Source organism: Muscardinus avellanarius (genome assembly GCF_963383645.1).
Source record: "Muscardinus avellanarius genome assembly, chromosome: 19".
NCBI classification, from domain to species: Eukaryota; Metazoa; Chordata; class Mammalia; order Rodentia; family Gliridae; genus Muscardinus; species Muscardinus avellanarius.
This window is the reverse complement of record NC_137805.1, coordinates 24,945,968-24,958,638: the sequence shown is the minus strand read 5'-3', so window position 1 is coordinate 24,958,638 and position 12,671 is coordinate 24,945,968.

Genomic DNA, 12,671 nt, shown 5'->3' with positions numbered 1-12,671 from the left:
CAGCAGCTTAGTGAGGCTCTCAGCAACTTAGTGAGACCCTGTTTCCAAATAAAGTATGAAATAGGTCTGGAGGTATAGCATGGAAGTAGAAGGCCCTGGGCTCCATCCCCAGTAACACACACACACACACACACACACACACACACACACACACATAGCTGGGAAAGGAAGCAGGGTGACTGTGGGCGGGGCCTTAGGAAGGAGCCTTGGGCTGAACAGAGGAGCCTCAGGCAGGGCGGGGAGAGGCAGCCAGCATTGGAGGCAGGAGAGCAGAGGTAGGTAGGGTGGCCAGGTGGAGCAAAGGCAGGCCTCAAGCCTCATCTGCCCTGTGAGCCCCTCCAAGGGGGCCCTGTGTACCCACGGGAGACCAGGCACAGGGACAGCAACAGGCCACACCCAGAAACCGTAGGAGGGGTCCTCCTCCAGGAACACCGGGCCAGTGGCCCGCCATCTCTGAGCCGGTCCCTTCAGAGGTCACAGAGGAAGGGGTGGAGTAGCAGGGAAGGACCTATGGCCCTGAGCCCAGCCTTTGAAGGACACCGTGCCCTCTGTGAGCCCCCAAAGGTTCCCACTCCTCCAAAGTGAATCGCTCCTATCTAGAAACATGATCTGCTGTTTCACAGACCAGGCTGGAGTCCCAGGGAGGAGGAGAGGTGCTGGGGGAGCCGCCCGCCCAGAGAAGAGCATCCCCCTCCAGCAGGGGTCAGGGGCCAGCTAGGGCCAAATTCTGAGACTAGAAGGCTTTGGCGCTGTGCGTCCTTGGGCAATCTGCTTTACCTCTCTGGGTCTCAATTTTCTTACCTGAAAAAGAAGAAATTATTAAAAATAGTAAGATCCTACCTACCTCACAGGGGCAGAGTAGAGATACAAAGGGTGGCAGTCACCGGTTCCTGAGTGATTGCCGTGTCAATGTCAGGAATCGCTGTGTCCGGGCGGGTGGGACCCCTCTCCAGGGAGCACACTTCTGTCCTCCACGGGGTGGCAGGCGCCCCTCCAAAACTGTCTCATCCTTACCCCAAAAACTCTCTTTCACCTGCCTCCTGCCAAGAGTTCACTTTAGTTGCATTTTCTCAGCTAATTTATGTCTAAGTGTGCTTTTTTCTTCTAAAGTCTTATATTTTAAGGTTTCCTTTTAAAATTAAGCAGTGCACTCTTGCCTACTCGTAGAAAACGAGTAAAATATAAAATGCACACAGAGGAAAATAAGATGTATCACTCGAGCTGGGCTGCTGGGATGGAGCCTCCCTCTGGGCTGTGACTCCCCCAAACCGCCCGGCCTCCAGACACCACATTTCCATCTTAAGAGACTTCCCTGGCTTCCCCTTGTCATCCCAGCACGGGGGAGGCTGAGACAGGAGGATCCGGTGTGCAGACAGCCTCGGCTACTCAGTAAGGCCCTCCGCAACTTAGTGAGACCCTGTTTCAAAATAAAGGAAAAATATGGGGCTGGGGGGTGTAGCTTGGAGGTAGAATGCCCTGGGTTCCATCCCCAGTACCTTGCGCGCGCGAGAGAGAGACAGAGACAGGGACAGAGAGACAGAGGCAGAGACAGAAAAAAGAAAGAGACTTCCTAAGAGGAATTCCCTGGCCCGCCATTGCCTACCCCGTTCCTGGAAACCACAGTTACTTAATCTCTGCCTCCATCCCACCAGCAAGAGCCCCAGGCCAGGCCAGGCCACAGACCTGGAGGGGGCCTGGCAGTCTGGGACCCCGCTTGCCGGCCTGCCCAGGGCAGGTGGTTTCCTGGGGAGCTCTAGACACTGTGCTCTGCCTGGGCCGCAGGAGAGGCGCCGCACACACATGGTGACCTGCTTGGGGCAAGGTGGCCAGGGCATTCCGCCTCTCTCCCAGGCCTTGGCTGGGCTGCTCTGGGGCCTGCGTGCTAAGGCCAGGCAGGAGGACACAGGGAGATCATGCCCCAGGCCCTGGAGGGCTCTGCCTGGAAGCTCGGCAGTGGAGGGGACCGGGGAGCCAGATGGCACAGACACGGAAGAGATAGCTCGTCCACCTGATCTCCACAGCAGCGCTATTCACAGGACAGAGTACAGAGGAGTCATGTGCAAATCCGCAGCAGGGGGACAGCTGGAACCACCCTCTCAATGCCACTGTCCTGAGACCTGGGCCAGAGACTCTGTGAGGGCCTCGTCGTCCACATCTACAAAACAGGCTCACAGGAGTGCCGCCTTGAAGAGTCCCGGCAGAGCTGAGCATGGCGGTGCACACCTGTAATCTTAGGAAGACTGCAGGTTCCAAGCCAGCCTCGGCAACTCAGCGAGGCCCTCAACAACCTGGAGAGACCTTGTTTCAAACCAAAAATATCAAAAGAATGCCGAGCATGGTGGCGCACGCTGGTCATTCCAGCATCAGGGAGGCTGAGACAGGAGGATCGCGGTTTGCAGACAGCCTCAGCTACTAAGTGAGGCCCTCTGCAACTCAGTGAGACCCTGTTTCAAAGTAAAAGAAAAAAAAAAATAGGGCTGAAGATGTAGCTAGGAGGTAGAATGCCCTGGGTTCCATCCCCAATACCACAAAATTAATTAATTAATTAATCAAAAGGGCAGGGAGTGTAGAATGGAGAGTACTCCTGGGTTCAATACCTTGTACTAAAAAAAAAAAAAAAAAAAAAGTCCCGGGGAGGTGCGCAGGCTCCTGGTACACACCTTAGCACTTTATACCTTCGCATCTGCTCACGTTTTTCCACTTCAAACCCAAGGAGCCCACGCTGCTCACCCAGAGCCCCCTCCCCAGGGCAGGGCTCAGCAGCAGCAGGTGAGAGCACCCTGTGGCTCCTCGCGGGTCCAGGTTAATTCGCAAGTAGGGAAGCCACGCGTGGGAAGGCCGACGGCGCGGTCCCACACCGCCCCCTGCTGGGCCCTCGCGGCGGTGCAGGACCAAGCGGCCAGGCTGGCGGCCTGAGTCGGCCCAGGCCCTCAGGCCCCACCTCTCCGCGAACCGCCCCAGCCCGCTCCTCCAGCCCCGGAGCAGGTGAGCTGCGCAGGGAGACTTCAGAGGGCGCTAAAACATCAGTATTCCGGTAAGTAAGCTTGCAGAAGTGAAGATCACAGCGCAGACATCCATGATACACAAAATACTGAGATTCTAAGTGAGGACCGGGTTATCGTGACCGATTCCCTCTTGCCTAGGCCCCAGAGAGGCTCAGTACAGCACAGCACTGGAATTTAGCTGTCTTTAAAGCTTCAATACTTCATCATGGATTTTTTTTTCCTTTTTCCTTTATCCTTTTTTTTTTTTTTTTTTTTTTTTTGTTTTTAATTTTGTGGTACTGAGGTTGGAACCCAGGGGCAGTCTACCTCTGAGCAACACCCCAGCTCTATTTTTTTATTCTTTATTTTGAAATAGGGTCTCACTGAGTTGCAAAAAGTCTCACTAAGTAGTAGCTGAGGCTGTCCACGAACCCCGATCCGCCTGTCTCAGCCTCCCAAATGCTGGGATTACAAGTGTAAAAAATTTTTTAAAAATTTATTTTTAAAATTGCTTTTATTTATTTATTTTTTATTTTTTGGTGGTAGGTACTGGGGATGGAACCCCAGGGCATCCTACCTCTGAGCTACACCCCGGCCCTATTTTTTATTCTTTATTTTGAAACAGGGTCTCACTGAGTTGCAGAGGGCTTCACTAAGTAGCTGAGGCTGTCCACAAACTGTGATCCTCCTGTCTCAGCCTCCCGAATGCTGGGATTACGAGTGTGTGCCACGCCACACTTGCTTTTATTTTTAAAATTGCATTTAAATAGCATTTACCTTCATTAAAGGTGGTCTTGTTTTGTTTTATAGTGCATTCTGTTTTGCTTTATTTTGTTGTTGTTGCTTTTTACAACTTCCCTTTTTTCCTGCACCTCACATGTGAGTGCCGGGTCTCTGGGCTTCTAACTCCGCCGTCCTCCCCACCGGGAGCTCCTGCCGCTTCTCCTCCAGAGCGTCTGGCCCTTGGTGTAGCCAGTAGACCCCCAAGCAGACTGCCAACCTCCAGAACCGTAAGGCAAGGCTTATCAGGGCCGGAGTTTGTGAACACATTTACAGCAGCTGCTGGAGCCTGACGCCGTGACCACAATGCCCTTCCCCGAGTTCCTTGAATTTCACAGGAACCTTGAGATGCCTCCAGCCAGGAGGGGAGGCCTGGCAGCTGATGTCTCACTATTCATGAGGACCCTGTATTAGCCCCTGTGGCCACTGTGGCACATGACCACAGGCCGGGTGGCTTGAGAGAGCAGGGCCCGATTCTCTCTGTCCCGAGGCCGAAGTCTGGGCTGAGCTCTTGCAAGGCTCCAGGCCCTCTCCTTCCAGGTGGCCCCAGGAGTCCCTGGCCCGGCTCAAGGCTTCATGGCTCCAGAACCTGCCTAGGGTCCCAGCACCTGCTCCCCTGCTCCCCTGCAGTGGTGTTAGGCCTGCCCAGATGTTACAGGACATCTGTCCCAAGTTCGTCAATCGTCCACCGGCTTTTCCTAAAGGCCTTCTGTGCAGGTTCCAGGGATTGGGACTCAGGAGCTGTAGGGCCTTGCTCAGCCTTCCACAGGGCCTGGGACGTGCCAGCCACTCTCTGGGAGAGGCGAGGGGCAGTCACCTAACCCGGTGGTAGAGAATCAAGCTGCAAGCTGGATGTGGTGGCGCACGCTTGTCATCCTGGCATTCGGGAGGCTGAGACAGGAGGATCGCTGTTGGAGGACAGCCTCAGCTACTTAGTGAGGCCCTTTGCAACTCAGTGAGACCCTGTTTCAAAACAAAGAATAAAAAATAGGGCTGGAGGTGAGGCTTGGAGGTTGAATACCCCTGGGTTCTATACCCATTACTGCAGAGAGAGAGAGAGACAGACAGACAGAGACAGAGACAGAGACAGAGAGATGAGATGCCGCATACAGAAACCTCAGCCCCATGGAGGCTGCAGTCGCTGGCCAACACCAAAGGGGGTCGTCCTAGGAGGCCGCAGGACAGCATGGGTGCAGGGGTCCCCTCTTCCCGGAGGCCTCGGCTCCCCACCCTCTGGCCCCCTGCGGCCTCAGGAGCCACCGCAGTGTTCAAACATGGGATGGGCCGTATTTCACACACTCCGCCATCCTGTCACGCGACGTCTGGGGACCAGAGCTCACCCAGAGGACTTAGCACACACGCTTGGCGGCTGGTGACCCCACAGATGGAACCGCAGCTTCAGCATGGATAATTGGCCACATATAATCCCCCATTTTATTTGAATTTGCCATTATAGTTAATTACATGGGCCTACCCCTGCCACTTAGGGAAGCATATAAATCATCTCTAAGTCATCTGTGCAGAGCTGATTCCCACAGAAAAGACAGTAAATGTACCCAGCAGGCTCAGAGGACATTTCACATGCACGTGTGTTCACGCGTAAAAATAGATGCATGTGTATTTATTCTGCACGTGCTCAGACACACACACCTACATATATGTATCAATACAGTCAGCTATATATACGTACCTATGGATATATGGACATATCATATTAATGGTTTTTCTCCCCACCTCCAGTCTCCCAGGATCTTGTGGTATATGTTTATTTATTTCATTTATTTTTATTTATTTATTTTTCCTACTAAGGATTGAGCCCAGGAGCTACATGTGAAACACAGCCCCTCTGGGTTGCTCAGAGTCTTGCAAAGTGGCTGTCCTCAAACCTGCAGTCCTCCTGTCTCAGCCTCCCAAGTACTCAGACTACAGGCGTGGGCCACCACGCCCAGCTTTGGAGTACATTTTCAAAAAAAAAAAAAAAATCTGTAAAGGAGACAGCTTGAATGTGGAGTTGTCAAGGACGCTTGTAATCCCAGCGCTTGGGAGGCTGAGACAGGAGGATCACGGTTCGCGGACAGCCTCAGCTACTTAGTGAGGCCCTCTGCAACTCAGTGAGACCCGGTTTCAAAGTAAAGAATAAGAAATAGGGCTGGGGGTGTAGCTCAGAGGTAGAATGCCCCTGGGTTCCATCCCCAGACCTGCAAAAGGAAGGAAGGAAGGAAGGAAGGAAGGAAGGAAGGAAGGAAGGAAGGGTGAAAACAGCTACCACACGACCTCACTCGCATGGAATCAGAGAGCCGACTGAAAGGGGTTGGGGAGCACGGTCATGGTACGTCGGGCTGGGGAGGCGCAGGCGGGCGGGGCGCCAGTGGACCCAAAGTCACACCACGTAGGGGAGGGGTGGCCGTTGTCTGTTGCACAGCAGGGTGACTACAGCTGACAGTAAGGACTGCATATCTCAAAAGAGCAAGGAGAGAGGACTTGGAATGTCTGCCCACAAGCACAGAACCAGCGATTGAGGTGACAGCCTCGCCAGTCACCCTGGTCTGGTCGACACGCACGGTGAACCCACGCATCTCACTGTACCCGGAAATACACACGAGCGCTCTGTGTAAGTTAAAATAAAACAGTACTTTTCAAATTAAGAAAAGATGAGGCTGGGAAAGAGAAGTCAGTCTTCCGACTGTGCGAACGCCCCACGTGTTCCAAACTTCTTCGTCTCCTCTCCTCTTGGGGCTGTGGAGGACCCACCACGATGGAAGCCCCAGAGAGAGTGGCGTTTCCTGGTGCAGGGACTCCGTACAGACTGCGCCATGTTATCAGTCCTTTACTGTTAACTACCAAGCCGTGTTGGACAAACGGGTGTTTTATTTATTTATTTATTGGTGGTACTGGGGGTGGAACCCAGGGGCCTTCTACCTCCGGACTATACTCCCAGACCTATTTTATATTTTATTTGGAAACCGGGTCTCACTAAGTTGCTGAGAGCCTCACTAAGTATCTGAGGCTGGCTTTGAACCTGTGCGATCCTCCTGTCTCAGTCTCCCAAACTCAGGGATTACAAGCGTGCGCCACCACGCCTGGCTCAGGGGGTTGTTTTAAAGGGGGTGGGATGAATAAATGCTATCCCTTCACCGTGACAGAGAAGACACAGAGGTAGTTATGGCACCCACCATCAATGACCACACCAGGCAGAATCCTAAGACAGCTGGGTGACTCCCGACTCCACCGTCCCAGCCTTTGGGAGGCCCCTTCGCTGGAACAACTCAGGACTTTCCTCCAGCTGCCGGGAGGAGGCAAAGTCCAGGGCTCAGAGATTCTGCAGAGGTGATTAAGGTGCCTAATCAGATGGCTTTATGTTACTCGGGGGCGATCCTTCATCAGATCTCAGGGAAGATCATGGGCCTGTCCCAACCCAGGGACCCTCCCAGAGGAAAGCTCAGAAGCGATTCTGCCTGTCGTCTCCTGTCTCCTACCACGAACTCCAGGGCCACCCAGCCCGGTTAACCACCTGAGCAAATCCTTCCCCACGGAGCCTCCAGGTGAGAACACGGCCCTGCCGGTCCTTTATTTCAGCCCCTGCGACCCTGGAAGGGAGCCCTGAATCTGGGCCCAGACTTCTGACCTAAGAGCTGGGGATAATATATGGGTGTTGTTTTAAGCCAATAATTCTGGGCTCATTTGTTCCACAGCAATAGAAATTGATATAATGAGCCTATTAAAATCTCTTTAAAATGCAATAAAGTAAGCGATTATACTGTGAAGATCACTGACTTACACCTATAAGACAAATGGGGGAAACCGTCCTGACAGCCCGCAAACGTGCCTCAGGATGAGACCTTTGGTGACAGCCTCACAGAGGAGCTAGAAGAGGACCAGGTCTCCACGGCTCGGCTGGGCCTGAAGCTCCCGAGCCACAGAAAGCTTTCCTGGGCCCGACCGGCTGGTGGTGACCCAGACCCCGGAGGCGGCCCCGGGAAGAGGAGGCATGAAATGTGTGTGGCGGAATGAACCACGCTTAGCGAGTCAAGCGTCACGAGCACGTGACTTCAAATCGATGCATCTAGCCGGGCGCGCTGGCGCACACTTGTAATCCCTGCGCTCAGGGGGCGGAGACAGGATGATCGCGCGGGTTCGAAGCCGCGCTGGCTTAAGAGACCCTGTTTCCACATAAAACAGTATAAAATAGGTCTGGGAGTGTAGCCCGGAGCCAGAGGGCTTCCAGGAACCCCAGTACCACCAAAAAATTAAAAAATAATAAAAATAAATAAGTCTATGCATCTAACTAGGCAGGGGTGGTGGCAGTGTATGTCTGTAATCCCAGTACTCAGGAGTCTGAAACAAGAGGATTGCAGGTTTGAGGCCAGCGGCAACAACTTAGCGAGACCCTATTTCAAAATTTAAAAATTTTTGAAAGTGCCCAGTACAGAGAGAAAGAGGAAAGAAGGAAGGAAGGCAGGCAGGCAGGCAGGCAGGCAGGCAACTATGTTATCTATATCTCTGCTTCTCTCTCTCTTTTTTATTGTTTTGTTTTTGTGGTCCTAGATATTGAACCCAGGGGCATTCTACCTCCAAGCTACACCCTCAGCCCTATTTTATTTTTATTTTGAAACAGGGTCTCCCTAGGTTCATGCATGTCTCACTAGTTGCTGAAGCTGTCCTCAAACTTACAAGCCTCCTGCCTCAGCCTCCCAAGTCCTGGGATTCAAGGCATGCACGACTGCACCTGGCTCTGTTTTTCAATCTTACTGGAAACGAGGAGCCCTTCTTTCTCTCCTGGATCCCCATGCATGCAGAATTTATGGTATTTGTTTAAAATGAATTCATGGATGTCTGCTGCCTACACAGGGTGGAGTCACAGATCTTAAAAGCAGCAGGATGGAAACTCAAAGCAGCCACACCCAACCCAAAGACCCACCTTCTAAGACTACACTAGAAGCCAGGTGTGGTGGTGCACACCTGTAACTCCAGTACTTGGGAGGCCGAGACGGGAGGTTCACAGGTTTGAGGCCAGCCTCAGCAACTTCACAAGACCCTCAGCAACCTAACAGCACCCTGTTTCAAGACAAAATATACAAAGGGCTGGGGGGTGTAGCTCAGAGATAGAAAGTCCCTGGATTCAACTCCCAGTACCACACATGCACACAAAGTCTCCACTAGACAAATATGGAGAGAAGTTTCCAGAACCAGAAACCAACAGATGACGGGGACATCAAAGTGGCCCCGGGCAGCACGGAGTCCAGACAGACCACCGAGGCCCCTCCTGGTGCAGCCCAGATGGTCACAGGCAGCAAAGCTCCCCTCAGATTCCCACAAACTTACCACTTTAGGCCCGGAAATTCATACCTCTCCTCAACGCCCACCCGAACCTCCCCACCTCCAGAGATAATAACTTGGCTTTCAGCGCACTTGCAGTTGTGTTAATGGAAAAAAAAATACCTAGTACGAAGGCTTTTAATGCCCAGTGATACAGCTCTTGTTGCCCGGGCCACGGGGGAATGGATCTTGTCCATTTACTGTCCCGGTGATATTCAGGGTAATGTGTCCCAGGAACATAATTTTCAGACCCTAATGGTGGAGGGAAAAAAAACCCATTTGGGGGCCACATTTTGAGTGAATACTGTACACCCATTTAGTACGGACACAGCTAAAAGCACAAACGGAACAGCTGGAAAATGACAGCCCAATCCTGCCTCTTTTGTTTTATTTTGTTTTCTCTAAGTTCCACATACGAGAGGAATCTTGAAAGTTCTCAAAGCTAGGTTCAGAGCTAGGGGTCAATTCTGGCTTCTAAACTAGGTCAGTCTAGAAAAAGAACGAGATGTGTGTTTTAATTATTAACAGGGCTAGGTATCCTTCCCTCCCCGCACTCTCTCCTTCAGGAAGCCTCCTCTTGCACTCCAGTGGTCCCCAGATCTGGAAGCGCATGGTAATCATGGTGCCCCAGCCCCGCACATGTACAGTGCAATCCATAGAGCAGGCCAGCCAATCAGAGTACTCCTGGGTCATGACGATTGGCTCTAAGATGGGCATGTGACCCCCTTGGGCCAATCAAGGGCTCCCCTGAGATTTGATGGGAGGAGAAAGAATTTCTCCTTTTTTCTGGGGTCTTTTATTTTTTGTACTTGGATTGATTCCAGGGGCATTCTACCTCCAAGCTATACCCTTTTTATTTTTATGTGGCAACAGGGTCTTGCTAAGTTACCGAGGCTGGCTTTGAACCTGCGATCCTCCTGTCTCAGCCTCCTAACTACTGGGATTTCAGGCATGTGCCAACGCACCCATCCTTTCTGGGGTCTTGAGCCTTAAAGACCACGTGAGCTGGGGCTTCCTGCTGCCTCTGCCCCCTGGCGGGAGGACAGACCTGTCCACAGGAAGAGAGAATACAAAATCACAAGAGGAAATGCAGAGGAGCGGGGCGAGAGAGAACCATCCGATGATAGCGTCCGACTCCGGCCCGTGACCCGGGCCCCGGGCTGCTGAGCACCTCGAGCCCACACTGCCCTCTTTGGACTGGGGCCAGCTCGGCCTGATTTTCTGCCAGTCACTCCCTGAGGATACGGAGATCTTCTGCCACTTCTCATTCTGAGAAAAGGACACAGTCCTTGATCCCAGAGAGTCCGGCGGGGCACGGCCACGGCCCCTGGACAGCTGCTCGAGACAGGAGTGGAGAGAGACAGGCATGGAGGGGACCCCGACACCACCGGGCCCTCCCCCAGACCTGCCTGTAGCCTCCCACACTTTTTATTGGGGGCCCTGGGGTTTCTCACAGCCATGGCAGAAACGCCTGGAGGGGGTGGGCTTGTGGGGGGGGGTCTCATAAGGCCCAGGGGTCTTTTCTGCTTTGTCCTAGGAGCCAAAGCTTCTTTTATGGCAAAACTCAAAATCAAGAGTTTGGAATATTACACACTCCCTCTCTGTGGGAGGAGCTTGCAGAGTGAAGGGTTGGAGCCGGCCATCTTCACAGACGTGTGATGGACGGCGGGCCAGCCCCGGCCCACACGGGGCCTGCAACACTTCAGTGCAGGGCTGGCAGTGGAAGTACAGCACGAGTTGTAGATAATAGCTTAATTTTTGTAGGTAGGTAGATAATAAATGATAGATAGATGATAGATATTCATATAGAAAAATACCTGGAAAGATATAGACTATCAGGAAGTTCGTGGGCAAAATTAACAGGAGAAGAATTAATTAGAAGAATCTGCTGATGTGGGAAAGACCATTCTGGAAAAGGTCCCGGCCAGGTGGGGAGGGGAGGCCGGTCCCCACAGAGCGGGCAGGGGTCTCGCCTGGGACCTTGGGGCAGGCGGGACGCTGAGCGAGCGCTCAGGGGGCTGGAGGGGCCGCGCGACCACCATCAGAATCCTGTGCAGCTGGGCCCGCCCCATCACCTAGGCGCTGGCAGCGAACCCCACGAACCCCACGGCCACAGGAGAAATACCCGGCCGGCGCCTCCACGCCTCCACCTCGCTGCTCCATGTTGGCGCCCCCTGTTGGTGAATCACACCCTAAAGTGTTCTCTAATCCACGCACCCACACCGGCTTTAATTCTTACCTAAGCAATTTATTACCGGGCCTCAATCTGAGCAATACCGGCTGGGATGCAGCCACAGAGCAGCTCGTGTACACCGCAGATGGGCCCAGGGGGCCGAGGCTTCACCTGGTCACCCTGGAGCCCGACCCCCAAACCCGAGGGCTCTGCCTGGCCGCAGAGAAACCAGCCCGTGCTTTGGGAATGACGCCCTCACGCCCTCCCTGGCTCCCATCTGCCCGGGGCTGGCCTTGACCTCCAGGTTCCCTGGGAAAAGAAAGTTTCAGAAACCACCAAGGCTGGTGGCCTCTGGGAAAGAGGGAGACAGGCCCGGCCCTGGCCTGGATGAACTGTGTCTAATGGCCCCGGGTCACTGTCTGACTTGATCCTTATCTTTTGCTCTGGACATAAAAACAGGATGTTAGGGTTTGCTTGTTCCCAAGGATTTAGCAAAACTCTTGATATATGCGTATGCGTGCACAGTGCGTGTGTGCACGTAATATATGCATGAAAGATGCCAGACAAGATCTTTTTCCTCCCTAAAATAAGGGTCTCAGGGCCCAAAACTGAATCCCCGAGGTCAAGTTCTTCCCTCCTGAACTCGCGCTGGCAAAAGTTCAGCCGAGTCATATCCCCTGGTTCTAATTCTAAACTTCCCGGACAAGGAGCAGTGGGGCCGCTTGATCTATAGGCTTTCTCAAAATAAATCACCCGCCGCTCGCTCGTGGCAGCGGGAGGGAGGGAGGGCACCAAGCTCTGTGGTCTCTCAAGGGCTCCGCTCCTCCCCCACCCCTCCGTCTTCAAGCAGATCTGGGAGGGAAAATCTAGGCTGGTTAGAAGCCTAAACCACTTAGCCAGTACGGCTGCCCTGGAGGAGCAGGGAAGCCGTGTCCTCGGATGGCCAGGCTGGCGGGAGAGGCAGGAGGGGGGCAGGACTGCGGCCGCAGTGGCTCTGCCTGGAGGGGGCTCCGGATGCTGGGGTCCAGGGCCTTGCTGAGGACGCCCGGGACCCCAAATGGACACATATGTCTGGTGGTTCCATCAGGGCCAACCGTGCCGGACTCCTGACCTCGGTCAACACCTACAATCCTGCCCTTGGAGGGCAGACTCCAGGAGCCTCTGGTGCTGAATTTACTGCCCGCCCAGAGAGACGGCGCTCTGCGTCGTCCAGACTCATCTGTAGGGCGGCCGAGCCTCCCTGTCTTCCTTCTCTCTTGGCCCCCTCTCCTCGCACCGCAGCTCTGAGGAGGGGCTCTGCAAAGCAGAGGGAACCCGAGTTCCTTCCTGGGCTCCGGGCCTCATCCTCAGAGGCAGGGAGGCCAGAAGCTCAGAGAGGTCGGGGCGCAGCCTCTCCTGAGGTGAGGTGTGTGCCTCTA